General features: G+C 34.1%; 1 pseudogene; it reads left to right on the top strand.

Annotated features, from left to right (window-relative positions):
* The first annotated feature begins 525 nt into the window (after positions 1 to 525).
* On the top strand, positions 526 to 1,258 carry LOC107161079 (annotated as a pseudogene).
* Positions 1,259 to 11,216: the final 9,958 nt, after the last annotated feature.

The following is an 11,216-nucleotide window of genomic DNA, read 5'->3' as shown; positions in this document are numbered from 1 at the left end:
TACCTGGCAGGCGCAGGGGGTGGGGGGCGGCTCTGCCCCTCAGCAGGCCGCTGGGCATGTTCTGTGGGTGGTCACAGTTCCGCCTACCTGGCAGGCGCGGGGGGTGGGGGGCGGCTCTGCCCCTCAGCAGGCCGCTGGGCCTGCTCTGTGGGTGGTCACAGTTCCCTCTACCTTGCCGGAGCAGGGGGAGGAGGCGGCTCTGCCTCTCAGCAGGCCGCTGCTCTTCTTCTGCCGGTGGGTCCCAGGCCTGCCTACCTTGCAGGAGTGATTGGAAGCTCTGTCCTGCCGCGGGGCCACTGGGCTTTTTCTCTATCATACATGTTGAAAGTAAATACTTTTACTTTCTACTGTCATAAAAGAAAATTTGGTCACCTGCTGCCAGAATATTTATATCATTTGCCACATAGTTTTGCTTCCAATCTACAATTTGTAGAAGTCAATGCACAAGTATGTTTTTTTCATTTTTTTATAACTCTATACTTTTTTTAGCCACTTACTTACTATAGGGGAAACACATTGAAGATAATGGCACTAATTAATGAAAGCCACCCTGAAGATTTTATCCTACTAGGCTTTGCTGACCATCCTTGGCTAGATCTTCCACTATTTGTTATTCTTCTCTTAGCATACCCCATGGCCTTGGTGGGAAACTGCCATCATTCTGGTGTCCAAGTTAGACTCTCATTTTCATAGCCCCATGTATTTCTTCCTCACCAACCTTTCCTTTCTGAACATCTGTTTAACCACAAGCATTGTGCCTCAGTTGCTGTTTAACCTGGGAAGTTCTAAGAAGACCATCAGCTATGTGGAGTGTGCAATTCAGGTTTAATTTTTTTAGCACAGTGGGAGCCACAGAATGTCTTCTTGGGGCTCTTATGTCTTTTGACTGCTATATGGCCATCTGTAGGCCTCTGCACTACATCATATCATTAATCAGTATATTCATATCCTATCCATGTCCATTGTATGGCTGAGTGGAATTACATATTCTGTTGTAGAGGTCACTCTCACATTGCAGTTGCCACTGTGTGGCATCAATAAACTGGATCACTTGTTTTGAGAGATGCCAGTTCTGATGAATACTGCCTGTGGTAAAAAGGAGGCTATTGAACTCTCACTATCTTTAGTTTGCATATTTTTACTAACTGTTCCTCTGTGTTTAATTCTTTCTTTCTATGCTAGTATTGAATATGCCATACTTAAGGTTAAATCTTATGAAGGAAAAAGGCCTTGGGGACATATTCCTAAGCAAGAATGATATTCATCTAATAGACACCATAGTGTCTCTCTACCTGTAGTACATTTTTAAATGGTTCTATTCTAGTCATACAAGGTGAAATAAGAACATTTTTTAGTAGTTTAAAATTAACAAGATAAACTATAGTATAAACTGATTAGACATGATAACAATATTATGCCAACCATTCATTAATGGACTTCCTATCACTTCACCTGAGAAATATTTTGTCATTCTCTGTAAGATTCAGCCATGTCTGTGTGCACACTGTGAGTTCTCTGTGAAAGACTCTATTTCTTCAAACAATGATGAGTCTCATTAATTTATCAAGCTCAATTTATGTTGATACTATTATTTCTGTGAAACTGAAATTCTCTGAAGAAGACTCATATAATAAAGATTCTGGACACTGATTAGGGTTGAGTGAAATGTTGTGCAGCAGGAGAATATTGTAGGACAAGAATAAACATTTTTAGGAAGTGTCTTATTACTTTTATCAGCAAATTTCTTTCAAATCTGTATCTGATTATATATATATATATATATGACTACTAGATAAATCTTTTTGGAATGTATTGCTAAAATTAGCAGAGCTCTGGCCTTCACTAGCCCTAAAACTAAGATTGCTATAACATCTGAAACCTAATGAAAAGATTTCCCTAGTTTGTTATAACTGCTTATCTAGTGCCTCCAACAATATATTTTGTAAATAATTTTTATAAATGATTTTTGTTCTATGGCCAAAAAAGTTTCTTTTTCTTTTTATTTTTTTAGTTATACATGACAGTGGAAACCATTGTGGTATATTTATAAAGTATGGTTTAGCCTGCAGCCAGCACAGGCTTCCTAGGTGAAGGTTCGTCTATGTGAGAAATCCAAAGGGAGTTTGAATTAAAGAGACAGACTCTAATTACCTTTAAACCAGCTCCAGGACAGCTTCTCGTATCCCCAGCCTCAAGCTACATATTAGAGTAACGAGGTTTACTGAAGAGGCTAGCGAGAGAGAGAACACGCCAGGGAGTGGACTTTTATTAGGGAACAAAAAATTCTGGGGAAAATCCTATCCAATGAAGATTAAGGGGGGCTGTGTCCCAAGGTCAGGTGAGACAATTGGGTCTTCAGAGATTGTGGCCAGGCACATCTCCACATGGACAAGCCCTCAGACCCGAGAAGGGTGGGGAAAGCTCTAGACACAAAGTTGTGTCTAAGCGCCTCTTGCCCAGCCAGGGAGGTAACTCGAATCAAGCGTGAGGATGGCCTCCCACAGTATGGAATATATTTTATTCTAATTATATTCCCAGTCTTGTGGATGTACACTATGGGTAGATTCATTGTGGTGTATTCATATATGTACATAAGAAAGTTATGTCAGAGTCATTCCATTGTCTTTCCCATTCCCATCCCACCTCCCTTTCTTTCATTCTCCTTTCTCTAATCCAATGAAATTCTATTTTCCACCCTTCCTTGTTGTGGGTTAGCATTCACATATCAGAAAGTACATTCAAGTTCTGGATTTTAGGAACTGGCTTATTTCACTTAGCATGGTCTCCAGCTCTCTCACCATTTATCAACAAATATCATAAAGGCATTATTCTTTATGGTTAAGGAATATTCCATTGTGTATATATACCACAATTTCTTTATCCCTTTGTCTCTTGGTGTGCATCTAAGTTGGCTCCATAGCTTATCTATTGTGAATTATGCTGCTATATAAACATTGATTTGTCTGTTTTACTGTAGTATGCTGATTTTAACTCCTTTGGGAATATACCAAGGAATGGAATAACTGGATCAAAGGATGGTTCCATTTCTAGGTTTCTGAGGAATCTCTGTACTGCTTTCCAGAATGATTGCACTAATTTTCAGTCCCACCAATAATATATGAGTATACCCTTTTTCCCACATCCTCGCCAACATTTATCTTAAATTCTAGTCTTGATCATTGTCACTCTGGTTGGAATGAGGTAGAGTCTCAGTGTAGTTTTACTTTGCGCTTCTTTAATTGCTTCAGATATTAAATATTTTTCATATATTTGTTGACAGTTCATATTTCTTCTTTTGCAAAGTGTCTGTTTATTTCCTTTGCTTGCTTATTTGGTGTTTTTTTTTGTTTTGGTATTAATTTTTTTGTGTTCTTTATATATCCTGGAGATTGATGCTATATCTGAGGTGCCAATGACAAAGATTTTCCCCCATTATGTAGGTTCTCTCTTCATGCTATTGATTGTCTCCTTTGCTGTGAAGAAGGCTTTTAGTTTGATACCATCCCATTTATTCTTTTATGGTGTGGATGGGGAGGAATAACAGGGATTGAACTCAGGGACACTCAACCACTGAGCCACATTCCCAGCCCTTTTTTATATTTTATCTTTTAGAGAAAGGGTCTCACTGACTTGCTTAGCACCACACTGTTGCTGAAACTGGCTTTGAACTCACTATCCTCCTGCTGTAACCTCTGAAGCAACTGGGATTACAGGTGTATACCACCACACTCAACCCATTTACTTATTCTAGATTTTATTCCTTGCACTGGAGCAGTCATGTTGAGGAAGTCATTTCCTAAGCTGACATGTTGGAGAGTTAGGACTACATTTCCTTCTAGTAGATGCAGAGTTTCTGATCAAATACCTAGGTCTTTGATCCACTTTGAGTTGAATTTTGTGCATGGTGAGAGATAGGGGTTAAATTTTATTTTCCTGCATATGGATTTTCAGCTTTCCCAGCACCATTTGCTGAAGAGGCTATATTTTCTCCAATATATGTTTTGGTGCCTTTCGGCATTTGTGGGGGCTTGCTTTGTGTTTTCTATTATATTCCACTGGTATGGCTATACATTTATGCAAACTCTTTCTCACCAGAATTTGTCATTTAGGGTAATTTGACCATAATTAGACTAGCATTCACATATTTAAATTAGAATAAACAAGCTTTTTTTTCCTTTAAATCAAAGTCGTTATTTACATAAGGCTTTTCAAATGCATTATAGTTCTTCCTTAATGAATAAGTACACTGTATTTTCTATGTGGAAATTAAGAATTCATATTTTAATATTAAAATGAATAGAATAAAGAGATAAATTTCTTAAAATTATTTTAAAATATTATAAGCATGAGTCTTCTTAATAAATGAGAGATAATGTTAATAATGAACTACAACTTGACAATATTTCTATATAGCAATTGCAAAAGGAATCTATGGAGGAAAGAAAGTGGAATGAATCGGACTTAACTCTCTTTGTTATATTGTGTGCACTGCAGGGAAATTAAGGGATCATTTGGAATTTTCTGGCCTGTCTTCTGGTCTGATCAAAATGAAACAAATCACTAGAGAAAAGTCACATCTTATCATGAGCAAGAATCAATTGTAACTCAGGCATAGTCTTTAAAAATAACAGAACAACCATTGCTCGTTCAGTGTTGAACATTGATAGATTAAATAGGGAAAAAATGTAATAATTTTAAATATTGCCCCATTTCTGGCTAGGGGCTGAATCATTGTCAGAAAAAGGTTTTCAATTTTGTGCATGCACACAAAGCACTCAGAGAAATAAGTATCCTTTGATGTTAAATAATATCTTTTAACAATTTAATTAGTTAAGGTATTATTTGTCTGACTTAGTCATACATACAGTAAAATACAATATTTTTACTTTAAGGAAAATAATACAGAAAGATTTTTGTCAAAAGCACAGCTAGAAAGACTGGTAACAGGGGCTAGGATTGTGGCTTAGCAGTAGAGCACTCGCTTAGCACGGGCATGACCTGGGTTCGATTCTCAGTACCACATTAAAAAAATAAAAATAAATGCATTGTGTTGTGTACATCTACAAAAAAAAGATATTCTCTCTCTCTCTCTCTCTCTCTCTCTCTAAAAAAAAGACTGGTAATGGTTGTTCTGTCTACTTTCTTAAGTTATCCTCTGTCCTGGGTGAATGCAATTTAGTAATCATGGCCTGTGGAGATTATTCATGACAAAATTGTGAATATTATTTCTACTCTGAGAAATCAGGACCTCTTAAAAGAAATAACCATCTGAGAATGAATAATACCTAGAGAAGTGGTGACAACGACACACAGAAATACTTTATTTGGACTTCATGTCTTCACATCTCCAGAGTTAATTATATTCAGTTTATTCCAGAATGAAGGATACCTTAGTTAACTTCATTTCTTTCAACAGAAAAGCATATATGTTATCTGAAGTTGAAAATGTGCTCCACCCTTGGTATAAAGCATGAGCACTCTTGAGATTGCTTTTACAAGGAGGATCATCCAATATTTTTCTCATTGTCCCAAGCAATCAGGACTTTCCTAAAAAACAGGAAATAATGTTAACAGGTAAAAATGTGAACATTAAAAAATAAAATAAGAATTAATAAAAATTTTAAAATGCACATACCCATTTAGAAGCTTCATATAAGTAAAAGTCAAAGATGTTTTAGAAATACATTTTTCATCACTACAGATATCACAGCTGCATAGGATAAAACTGCCAGTTATTAGCAGTCCATCTTATTCTAAGAGGGATGATTAAAATAAATGTGCACTAAGATTCTGATACAAAATATGTCCTTGACTAATATAAATCCAAACTGTTTCTTTCCAAACTGTTACATTCAGAATTCCAAGGCCTTAGAGGAGTGCCAGAGAAGACTCAATTGGGTTGGCAGGAGAAATGTTAGAAATGGTAAGAAAATGTCAAATTTTGTTGGAAGAAAAGACACTAGATAGAAACATAGATAACTGTTGCCCTGATCTAATCTGAGAGGTAAATATTTTATTTTCATTGGGTATATAATACACATGAACTCAAAAACACACTTCATTGGGTAGAGGATGTTTAAATAGCCATTTAAGAATTCACTCCACAAACTAAAATCTAAACTTCTCTATTTTCATTTAGATCAACATTATAAATTTTTTTAAAACTTTTTTCATTATATCAATATTTAACTATTGAACTTGAGGTCTCAATTTCTTGTACATACTGAGATTTATTTATTTTGCACACACAGGGAACTCAAATAACTGCTGAGGTTTTGTTTGATTTCACGTACTACTTGCCATACACTTCCTTTTCAAACAACACACTATATACCTCCCTTAAACCCATCATCAAATCTCATACCAACCACAATATCTTATCACTTCCATTTTTCTTAACTTTTTGTGTATTTGTTTTTGTTGTCCATCATGCCTCTTCTAAGTTATTATCTTTCTAAATTTCTCCTGAAAGTGAGTTATATACAATATACAATGCAAAAAGCACCATAATTCACCTTCAAGAATATGTTTCTGGAACAAGAACTATGCTTTCCTAAAGAAATAAAGTTATCTTCCAAGAACATTTGTCAGAAACTGGAACATGTGGTAGAATTATACTGAAATATATCACTTTCTGGGAGAATACAAAACTAAAGGAGATATACTAGAAAGACAATTATAATATTTGAAAAAGTTGCCACAAATTTGTGAATATTTTACACACTTTATATTTGAAATATTATCTCATTTTTCAAAAACCCATCTAAGTAAGTATAAACCAACATTGGCAGTAATAAAATGTGGCACATTGATTCTTGAGTATGTATATTTTATGTCAGAAGTGGAATTTGAGAGCCTTTCTCTTTATCATTCTTTTGTGGGATTTTGTTGTTGTTGTTGTTGTTATTTCTTTAACTTTTTTGAATTTAAAATTATTTCATGTGTCAATTGTGGTAAAGTATACAAAACAAAACATTTAGCATTTTATATTTTGTAGGATGCACACCTCTGCAGCACTAAGTAGATTCTCATTATACAAGCATTACCACTATACTCTCCAGAAATCTTTTGATCTGCGCAAACTGAAACTTTGTACCATTAAAAAATAAATTCAGCTAGGCATGATGAGGATGGTTTGAGGAGCTTTGGAAGAGGCTGGCAGCTTAATTCCCTGAGTATTGTCTTGGGGATCTTCATGTTTAGTTGCTGCAATGATACAGAGATTTCCTGTGTTATTTCCCCCAGGGGTTTTTCATGAGGCAGATTTGGGGATTTTAATTAGCCAATGTGCTTCTATGACTGTATCCCACTGCTCTCCACAGGGCACCTCCATGGGAAGAGGGAGTTCTTCTCAGGTTCTGTTTTTCAGGATACTGATATGGGAGTGGTTGTTTTGTTTTGTTTTGTTTCTGCTTCTTAAGGGGGATTTTGATGTCACTCTGCCACTTTCGGTTTCCCCTGCCACTGGTTCTATGCCACTGGTTGGCTACAGGTTCAATGAAGGAGGGGAAAGGGGTTCTGGCTTTCTCTGGCCTCTCTGATCTGTATTGCCCCCAGCCAAATGATCTCTGTGCAGGAAATTCTCCATGCCACAGATTGTCCTGAATTGCTAGACTTACTTTAAATCTCACAGTTGGCATCTGCCAGATGCATATGTTGGTTTCAGCCTGGAATTCATAGATCTAAGCTCCAAGTCTGAGTTTATGCCACTTTTTCATGGAGGTATTTAAGTCTATGCTCCCTATGCACAGCTCAACTGTGACTTTTTTGTGTACCTGATTATTGGGCTGAATAGCTTCTGGGTCTGCCCATATTCCAGCATTTATAAACCAGACCAGATTTTCCTGAAAGAAGTGATTCCAGTCTACCTGTGTCAGTATAATAAATATGATTTCTCCTCTTTAACACTGAAAAGGCTACTTGAAGTGTTAGGGTATACACAATCAACTTTTTCTATTGTCTATTTCCTTGTCTTCAATTTACAAAGTCCTGTATTCTGCCATTGCCCAGTAGGAGCTCCTTTTCTCTTTTTTTTTCCTTTAATTCTTTCTTTTTGTAATTAAAGTTGTAGTGATTAATGAATCAGGAAATAGAACAATTAGATGTACAACTAAACATGTTGTTATTTTCTTTTCTAATAAAGGATATATATTGGGATACATATTGGATTTAAAACAGAGGAGACAGTAAAAAATATCAAACAAATGCATAACATGGAAAAATACACATATAGTAGTAGTGGTTACCTGCAATTTTATATAGTTAAATTTTTCACAAAACAGTCTACTCATGCATTATGTATCTAATTTTTGCATCTTAATGTTACTTGCATATTTAACTAATAGTGTGTGTATGTTTTTGTGTTTGTGTATGCAGAGGCAAAGAAATGAAGAGACAAAAATAAAAAGACAGATTGTCATTTAATCTTTTCATTGTAAAAACATTAAATATTTTAAAGTTTTTAAGCATCACTTGACTTCTATTCCTGGAACCGTTCCTCTGTATTGACTAAACCCAATTTGGAGTGCCTTTATTGTTATGACTAGAAATAACATATTCTGATAATTAAATAATATGTTCAAAGAACTCTTGTTTAAATTTCCCAGAAGCATTCTTTCAAACAAGCTCTGGTCTTATTATATACTATTTATTTATCAACTTATCTATTTATTGCATCTTATTTAAAATTAAAATTAAGTGTGTTGAGAAATTGAATGAGTTTATTGTAAAACACATCTAAAAAGAGACTTGTTCCCAATCCCAGTGCATTAGGTAGCTAATTTTACATAACAAGCTTTTCTATAGAGAATTCTATCCCCAGAAACTTTCTCTTCAAATTCATCTGGGATAAGTGTACATGAATGGCTTATTTGAAAACAATGCCCAAGAGTCTCAAGAAAAGCATACAAATAACATGATTGCAACCATTCTATGAGTTTTACACTGTTACCTCCCTAACCTCTGCTTTTTGTATCACCTGAAACACTGACAGTTCTGAAGCTAATTCTAAATGAACATGTGTGGATATATTCCTTGCTTTTTCTGAAAGAGCAAAAAACTCAAGTGCATTTTTTCATTACTCTTTTACTGTAGGAAATTTATCAAAATAAGTTGAGTAAAAATACTTGTTCTTATGGACTACTCATTCTCAAAGAAGGTAGGAATGAGTGTAGACAATAAAGCCTACTATACATATGAAGGGCAGAGTATATTTCAGTTCAAGAGAGACTTTCCTAAATTCTAAAAAAAAAAAAAAACCTAGGTCAGTGGCTGAGGAACAACTAGATATCACTTTGTAATGTATATCTTAGTCTCTCACGTTAAACAATACTGAAAGCATTTAAGTTTTATAAAGAGCTTTTCTGACAGAAATACTTGAATGAAATATGAAGTCTTCATTCAATCAAGTGAGTATAAAATGTGAATTCTTTTTTTTTATTATATGATCAAATTTCATGGATTGACTTTTCCACACCTTTCAATAAGATGTTTTGGTATGATGTGAAGATGACTGATTCTTTCTTCTGATCTTTTCTTCCCAATGATGTCAAAAAGTGCTAAAAGTATAGATAAGACACTATGTGTATGAAAATGAATTATGAATAATATACTAGCCTGAAAATGTGTGGGAAGTTGCAAAGAAGATGTCAACATGAATGGTCTGGCAATTTGCCAATCTTACTTTAAGCATTCAAGTGTAATGAGATAGGAATGGAAAAATCTTCTAATGTAGATAGAATCCAAGTGATAATAAAATGTGAGCATAACATAGAAAAGATATGATCTAAGGTGAAATTTAAAGAGCTCAAATATACTTCATAGTAAATGAAATTGACTTACACTATGTTCAAGGAAACAGATAAATGAAGGCACTATGGGGTAATGCCCATTCATTATGAACTACATTTAAGGTGAATAACAGGAACAAGATTTTAAATAATAAAAATTTAATAAACTCACTCAAAGCATAATTAATGGATTGTTTTCTTTAGAAATAGATGTACTAAGTTATATAAAAATTTTGGAGAATAAAATCTAAAATTGTTTGTTAAAAGATTAAAGTGTGGTTCAGGGTAGAAAATTATGAAATTAAGCCCAATAAATAGACAAGAAGACTCTAACAGTATAATTACTTAATAATGTGGTTAGATAGTAATTTTCATAAAAATATATTTCATAACTCAATAAAATTTAACCAAGTTTACTTCATATTTAATATGACACAAAATTTTAACTGAATAAAAATTTGGGATGAAGTATATTTCCAAATTCTCTGTAGACAATAACATCTTGAATGTCAATTCAAATAAAGTAAAAAGAAAGCTGGGCGTGGTGGCAGCACCGGCCATAATCCCAGCTACTCTGATGCCATGGCAGGAGAATTGCAAATTCAAGGCCAGCATGAGCAATCTAGTAAGATCCTATTACATGTAAATAATAATAATAATAATAATAATAATAATAATAATAATAAAAGCTCAGAATAAAACACAGTGGTAGAGTGGCCCAGGGTTCAATCTCCAATATAAAAAAAAAAAAAAACCCAAAAGGGTATTAAAAAAAACACATTCAAGAAACATACTTTTGGACATATGCTTTCTTTAAAATCTTTTAGTTATTAGTACACTGTAAGAATAAAGCTTTAACAATGCCCAGAAATATGGTTACTGAGATTTCCTTTAAAAAAGCTTATTGGAGGATTTGGTCCACCAGTCTCATTAAGGAGCACATGGAATTATTATTATTTTATTATTGCTCCTGCACATTTCTGAACTATGATAGCATTTAATCCAAGGGTCAAGTTGATGTCTTGGCTCTGAATAGTTTTGTGTCATACTACAAAGCATGGTAAAGGGAAAATACCTCAGATTTTTGTCACTAGGACAGTGTCTTAAATTCCCATCTGAAAGCTCTCCATCTTATAGAATAGAGTGGATTTAATAGTATACACTATATAGATAAATGTATATGTATGTCTGTTTTTATATATAACTTTAAAGTATATACAAATTAAAATATATAAAAATTAATATACAAACAAAACCTTCATTACCTCATTTACATTTCTCAAAATATTGCTTTACTCATCTAATCAACTCAATTATTTTCTATGTGCCATATAGCTGAGAAACAAATATATGTAGATATGTAGATATATATATGCATATATATACATATATATATATATATATATATATATATATATATATATATAT

Source organism: Marmota marmota, unplaced genomic scaffold (assembly GCF_001458135.2).
Source record: "Marmota marmota marmota unplaced genomic scaffold, marMar, whole genome shotgun sequence".
Classification (NCBI taxonomy): Eukaryota; Metazoa; Chordata; class Mammalia; order Rodentia; family Sciuridae; genus Marmota; species Marmota marmota.
Note: the sequence above shows the minus strand (reverse complement) of the source record. Positions and strands in the feature narration are given on the sequence as shown.